The sequence below is a fragment of the Pteropus vampyrus genome, unplaced genomic scaffold, assembly GCF_000151845.1.
Source record: "Pteropus vampyrus isolate Shadow unplaced genomic scaffold, Pvam_2.0 Scaffold64, whole genome shotgun sequence".
Lineage (NCBI taxonomy): Eukaryota > Metazoa > Chordata > Mammalia > Chiroptera > Pteropodidae > Pteropus > Pteropus vampyrus.
In genome coordinates this window covers 4,747,900-4,756,024 of record NW_011888845.1, presented here as the reverse complement: position 1 = coordinate 4,756,024, position 8,125 = coordinate 4,747,900, and the positions used below count along the sequence as shown (strand labels likewise).

The 8,125-nt window shown below is 29.6% G+C and overlaps 1 pseudogene; it reads left to right on the top strand.

The window, feature by feature from the left end:
* Positions 1–5,701: 5,701 nt before the first annotated feature.
* On the top strand, positions 5,702–5,821 carry LOC111740516 (annotated as a pseudogene).
* The last annotated feature ends 2,304 nt before the right edge of the window (positions 5,822–8,125 follow it).

Here is an 8,125-nt window from a genome sequence, read left to right as displayed (position 1 = left end):
GACATCTCAGTAACAATTTGAAACAAATTTAGTGAGTCAAAAAGCCAACTGAATTTCTTTTCTATCGAAGCCATATATTCTTTAAAAGCTTATTGGTATTCCTGATGATCTAATAATTAGTGGAAAATTATCATTAATTTAATGCTATAATTATCATTAAAGTGTCAGATTCTATAACAGTGATCACCAGATACAATAGAATCTGTATGAAAAGAAAATATAAGAGAATAAAGGAAACATTTTTATCTAATATTAAACATTAAAAAATTATAAATGTTGAAGAGTAGAAATAACTAGAAATAACCCAGAGTTCAAGTATTTCTATTCATCTGTTGCTTACTTGATTCAGAAGCATTTTTCTGGGTTTAGACATTCTTAGTGCAAAACACTTTTCCATTTAGCATTGTAAAATTAATTAATTCCAGTAATTTTAAATAATAGTCAAAGGTAAAATACTATTTTTAAACTACATTATCTTGGCATTTGAAGTAGGTTTGCTGAAGAGAGAAATGTATTTAAAATATGTTTACCGAAATGAGTAAAACTTTGCATAATATATGAAGTTGGAGCCACATCATTTTTACCTCTTAATACAAAATAGACATTACTCTTTCCACTGAATTTAGATAAAACATTTTTTGTAGTTTGAAAATATGTAGGTAAGAAGGAGACACAGACGACAGAGATGATAGAAGATGAACCATATCTGCCACAGTAAACTGCACAGCCAGTGAGACAGAAAACAAAGTGGTCAAGTTTGGTAAATGTAATAGGATGAACTATGCAGTGTTTAGTTTTCCTGGTCAACAGCTAGATGTTTTAAATTTCTGTGACTAATGTCAAACATACTAAGGTAAGTAGAAGAGAATAATCCTGAATATGAATTTTGAAGTCTGTAATAAAATTTTAACACTTGTTTCGTTGCTTATTAAATTTCTAGACATGCTTGGTACACTACTTTTCTATTGCTGCATAACAAATTACAACAAATTTAGCAGCTTTAAACAACATAAATTTTCTACCTTATAATTTCTGTAGGTCAATGTCTAGTCTGGGTTATTTGAATCCTTTGCTTAGAATCTTACCAGGTTGAAACCCACATATTAGCTGGGTTATGATCTCACCTGAGGCTTGGAGACATTTTCCAAACTCAATGGTTGTCAGCAAATTTAATTTTATTGTAATTATAGGACTTAAGTCTTCGTATTCTTGCTACCTGACAGGCAAAGACTACACTAAACATCCAGAGACTGTTTTTAGGTCTTTGATCTAGGGCTTCCTATTCTTAATGCGGCAGTTTGCTTCTTCATGGCCAACCAGAGATCATCTGCTACTTCAACTTATCTCTTTTAAGGGCCCATCTAATTAGGTCAGGCCCACCCAGGATAACTTTACTTTTGATAAATCAAAGTCAACTGATTAGGGACCTTAGTTACAGGAATAAAAGTTATTTTAAAAAATAATGTAACATAATCATCAAAGTAATATATTATCATACTCATAGGTCTTATATTCAAGGAGAGGAGATTTTACAGGACCTAATACACTAGGAGGTGGAAATCTTACGACCATTTTATAATTCTGCCTACCACAACTACTAACCTAGTTAATGTTTCTAAGTAATTTATTTAAATTCTCAAAGTCTCAGTTGCTTCCATACATAAAGTACCAATAATATTTACTTCTTAAGCTTTTCTTGAGCATTGTGTGTAGTAATGATTATAACATGCTTAGTTTAGTGACATATGACTACCATCAATTAATAGTAGTCATTACCTCTAGGCATATCAATCTAAATCTGATAAGGTCAAAGTATAACATGCAGAAAATACTGCAACTGGTCAGAATTATCCATCTTCATATTATTTCTTTGTATAAACAAGTTAAGCTATTTACTAAAATATAAAGATTATCAGACTAGGAAAACAGAAGAGGAGAAGGAAGAGAATCTAGCAATGTGCCAATTATAATACCCAAACTTAGACAAAATGAACAAATTTCAGAACATAGATTAGGATAATTGATCAAGAAGAAATAGAAAATATTATTAAACAAATAGATATTTTAAAATGTGCCAAAAGAGGCAGATTAACAGTAGGCTCATACAAACTGAAATAAAATTACTTCCAAATCTTTAATTCCCTTCTTATGCCATACAGGTGCAAAAAATAGAAAAAGAGGGAAAACTACCCAACTTATTTTTTGAGATTAGTAAAACTTGGCAAGCATATAACAAAAAATGTAAACTCAGTCATCTCACTTAAGATTAAAAAAAAAAAATGAAAAAATAAGTAAATTTAAGTAATGGAATCTAACGATGTCTTCAAAATATATTATATTATAAGCTAGTAGTTTCCCCTCACTCGCATACAGAAGTATGCTTCAACAAAAGAAAATCTATTAAAGAAAAAAATGGTTTGAATATCTTGGATGAAGAAAAGTTATTATAAAATTCAATATACATTCACACAAATTCTCTTAGCAAATGAGAAGTCAATGAGAATGTCCTCATATTAATAAAAGTGATTTACCGAATAAGCAAGCAAAAACATTCTGTCAAATATTATTTTACCAAAAACAATTAGAGAAATTAAACAAATATATAAAGCAATTGTTGGATTCTTAAAACAAAACAAAATAAACAAAACAGCAACAACAACAACAAAAATAAGACGATTGGATTTCCTAAATTCTGGAGAAAGGAAGCAATCTAAGATAATATCATACTTGGTTCTGCTGTAAATGCCAGGACATTTGCCTATTTAAATTCAGGCAAATAAAAGCAATTTCACTTCTGGCATTTATTCAAAGAAAATAAAAACACTAGTTCAAAAAGATATATGCACCCTATGTTCATTGCAGTATTATTTACAATAGTCAAGATATGGAAGCAACTTAGTTGCTGATCAATAGATGAATGGATAAAGAAGATATGGTATATAGATACAATGAAGTATTATATGGCAATAAAAAATAATAAAAGCTTGCCATTTGCAACAACATGAATAGACAGAGTCAGTATTATGCTAAGTGAAATATCAGATGGAGAAAGATAAATACCATATTGTTTTACTTCTATCTGGAATTGAAAAAAAAATGAAACAAAACAAAACAAAACAAAAACAGCCTCAGAAATAAAAACTGAAGGGATGATTCCTAGAGAGGAAGAATATGGGAAGATGGGTGTAATGAAAAAGGATGAAGGGGAATATAGTCAATAATATTGTTATAAGTTTACATGGTGACATATGATTACTAGAATTAGTGGGTGATCACGTTATAAGGTATAAAAATGTCAGATCACTATATTGTACACCTGAAACTAATATAACTAATATAATATTGTATACTAACTATATTCAAATTAAAATTAATAAATGAATAAAACCACAAAGTTAAGCAGAAAGAAGTAGCTGGAGCTTTCAGCAAATCTCTGGTGAATGAAAATAAAATATCGGCATTTAGCTTTGTCAAGGAGATAGGTCCATTAAGAGAAGAGCAGAGAATAAAATTAAACTTTGATGAGCAATCTTTGGAGACCTTTGTTCCCTAGAGTGTAACCACTCAATGCAAGTAGAAAGCAGTGAAAGCGAACAGCAAAGATTCAGTAGTGTGTGGTGCAGGAAAACCAGAGGTTGGAATTTAGAGCCTGCAAAATTTTGGAATGGTCCTGCTAAACCCTTTTGGATTTCAGTTGTAATTCTAAAGGGCCACAATCAGTAAGTAAGACAAATTAGCAAAAACTCCAGGCCAGATCATGCTAAAACCCCACTCAACTGAACTGAAGTCATCTGTCTGTACTTCATCTACTCTTTGTAAGAATTTAACACTAGGTAGAGCTTTTCAATGCTTGACACAAAATGGCTGGTATTCAATAAAAAATTTAAGAAATATCAAGGAACAAAATTCAAGAGAAGACTAGACAGTAGAAATAGACTATCCAAATATTGTGGTTACTGGATATTTTTAAATAACTATGATTAATATGTTCAAAAATATATAAAATGAGACAGAAAATTTCACTAGAAACCTTCAATAGAAGAGTCAAAGAAATACTGTGGATTTTAAAATAATAATAATTGAAATGTAAAAATTTAATCCAATATTTATATTAAACTAAGAATAATAACAGAAATCTTAGTAGATAATTAGCTGTGGATATCCAGATTTAACTACATATAGAAAAATAATGATAGAGAAGACAGAAAAATAGACAAGAAATATGGGAAATAATGAAAAAAAAAAAACCTGACAGATGTTAGGACTCCACCCCCATCCCCTCGACAAAGAGAAAAATAGAATAAGCAATATTTTAAAAAGTTACTGCCTGATTATTTTCCAAAGATAACAAATGACAATCACCACAGATTTAAAAAGTTCTCCAGATCTATGCTGGATAAGTACAAAGAAAAGATCATCTAGGTTAAAACTGCTGATAATGAAAGAAATTAAAAAAAAAAAATCTTAAAGGCAGCCAAAGAACGAAGACACATTATTTTCAAAGGAACATCAAGATTAATAACTGACTTCTTGATGGTAGAAGCAAGAGCCCAGTAGATCAATATTGTAATGGAATACAAGAAAATAAATACCAATCTAAAAGTCTATGCTCAGTTAAAAACAACCAACCAACCAACCAACCAACCAACCAACCAACAAACAAAACCCTTCAATTTGGAAAGGAGAATAAACATATTTTTGGAAGACCAATACCTGCGAATTTACTGTAGCTTTTAAGGCTGTGGGAATTTGGTAACAGACAACTGAGAGTTAAACTCTAGCTCCATGAATTATTAGCTATACAATCATAATTATGCTTCTTAATCTCAAGGAAAATCAGAAATAATAATACCTGGCTGATGAGGGTGTGAGAATGAAATGAGTTCTTAGTATAGAACTTCATATGATAACTGAGTCAGAGTTAAAATGCCAGTAAATTTTCCCTAAAATGTTCTCTTAATGCTGTGACCTCTCCAGGTAACCTAGACTACTCCTCAGTCTGTTTCCTGCTTCTTTGACATTCTACCAGCTGAAATATCTTTGTTAACTTCCCCTAATCTCTGCCCCAACTTTCCAAATTTTATCCTTCCTACAAGGTCAAAATAATTCCCACATTCTACCTTAATCCTTGATCATTTCTAGTATACTTTCCTTTCTCATAATTACTATATGTCTTTTATGATACTTTTTAATTATGTTAGTTACTTATGTACATATTATATTTTCCACTTATTATTTACTATATTTTGAAATATTTTATTGTATATTTCTGTAACTTATAAAATATACATCCTGGGGGGCAGGAAATTAACTGTTGTATTTATTAATTGTACTCAGTATGTGGAATACTGTCTTATAGTTGAATGAAATAATTGATATTAGAGCATTAAATATATGATAATAATGGAAAATAATATAGTCATGGAGAATATTTTGTTTATAATTTCTAGATATTTAATCATCTCACTTTCCTAAGGAAAAAAAAAATACACTTTAGAATTCCTTTAAATAATGCTTCTATCACAATTAACTAAAACCAGTTTTATAAATGAGAATTGAAAATACAAATGAAAGAAAAATTGGACTGGTTCTACTACAAAAAGTGTTTATGTATTAAGATAATTATATTTGATTCAGTCTTAGCCACCAAATTCATCTTACTAAACTATATCCTGTATTTGAAAAATTAAAAAATATATTAGCCTACAGCCATGCTACCCTGAACAAGCCCTATCCCGTCTGGTCTTGGAAGCTAAGCAAGGGTTGGGCCTGGTTAGTACTTGGATGGGAGATCACCTAAGAAGACTAGGTGCTATAGGCGTAAAAAAAATAAAAAAATAAAATGAAAAATAGTATAGAATAAAATGAATAAATAAATAAAAATATGTTAAAAATAATTTTAAAAATAAAATATATCTTGTATGAAACTTACTTTTAGATTCATGAAACTTTAGATACACACTGAAAGAGTAAAACTGACAAACATTTTAAATTGTGTTCATTTTCTGATTTATTACTCATAATCCTTGGCAAAAAGATAAAGATTTCTTTATTTTTCTTAAAAAAAATGAAAAAAATTGAAGTAAAATTCAAAATGAATTCTGTTCTTAAAAGAATGAAGGGCTCTGCCTATTGACTTAATGTCTTTTTTTTGTTATTTTAAGTATTAATTTAAATCTATTATGATCTAAAGAATTGGTCATTGGCACAAAAGTTGCCAAATACTTGCTATAATAATATTCAGGATTAGACATAAATGCAGTAATTTTTATTCTTAAAAACAAACCACCAAAACTATGTTAATATGGTTTCTTTTAGCCAGAGAAATGATTTATCATGGTGCTTTAAATCTAAAATCAAGTAATACGTGTTATTCTGACAGAAAGTTAATGGAATATTTAAAAATTTCTGTAAACAGTTATAAATGCTGAATTTCATTGAACATATTTGAAATAAGGCAATGAAAGTACATGTTACATTGAGTAATACTTTCAAGGCAGAACAGTTTCAGAAAAACACAATTTCTGTAACATGGAAAAATGTTATATAAAAAGTATGAAAAGGCACATGTTAGATGTAGATATTAATAGTGCATAAATCAAAGTATATTTTAAAATGCTTTATAAAGGAAATATAAACTTTTAAGAATCTTGGTCATTGTTTCCATGTAAAGATATTTTTTCTTAGTAATAAGAAGGGCAAATTAGTATTTTAGTGCCTATTCTAAATGAGGAAAGGACATTGAGTACAAATTCCACTAGGTTTATTTCCTGTATTGTAGTCAATCTACTAAAACAATTCATATTATATTCTTCAAAATAATCTCAGCTGTTTGTCTACTATGCTATTTTTGACTGATAATCTCTATTAGCAATTCATCGCTTATTATTTAGCTATCTTATTGCATGCCCTATCTTCATAAGTTATTTGTGACTCTTTACAAAGTTTCTTGCTTTTAAATAAAGATTCTAAAACTAGAATAACAGTGTTTAGGCTACCAGTACCAGAATTTTATTCTTTACTAATAATATAGTTACCATAGAAAAATAACTCATTTGCCATCGATGTTTATACTTCAAACACATTTCTTATATCTTGAACAGTGCTTTCTATATTGACTCAATTTAACAACTAAAGATTTAGTTTATTACCCAAAGCTTTATCCTCAGGACATATATAATACTTAAGAATACAAAAAATATAATTTTCTAAGAGACTATCACAAACATGGAGATGCCAGAATATGAATGCAATTCTGCTATAGATAGTTTGGATGTTTGAGACAATTACTTTTTGGTCTAAAAGTCAAATAACAATGAAAATACAAGCACATCATGGACTCGAAATCACTTTTTCCTGCATTAGGCTTTTTCTAAAATATTTCACAGAAAGGTAATATATAGTTCCTTTTCTCACACTCAGTTTTCTAACACATTAGAAAGCTCATAGAATTTTACATCTTTTATTTCCCTAAGCTGTCTTAAACATTAGAATATTTGGTCCAGCGGTTTTAAAATTTGTTAATTTTAATTAGGACACATTTCCCCAGGGTATATAAATTAATAAATAAAGCAGCTCAAAGCAGATCTGCTCTGACTGAAGCAAGGGAAGAGAGTCATATTGTAAACTGTCTTCATGAGAGATCATGACCTTAACAATTATTAAATGCTTTATAAATCTGTAGATTACAGTTCCCTGATAGAAGGGCTTTTTTGTTTTATGGTTAAACATCATAATTTTACTGCAGGCTGATAAGCTACCTTTGCAGTCAAAATCAGTAGTGAGTAAGAAGGGTAAAAATAAGAACTCAGCCACAGGTGTTATAAACAAGAAAGCAGTAAGCAGTGGGTAGGAAAGTCTAGGAAGGTGTAACAGTGCTTAGGAAAGAGTGAAACATGATTTCAAATATCTCTCTCATTATTAGCATGTTGGAATCCATATATCCAATAATATTCCCAAGAGGCAAATTTGTTATTCCTAAATTTTATAGATTATGAAAACAAGCCCACCAAGATGTGTTTGGAATTTTAGAATTTAATGTTATTAATTTGATCACTACTCCTCTCTCCTTAGGATAACCAAACATATGTATTTCTTTCTTCCACTTCCTCTCCCCTTCTCTTAG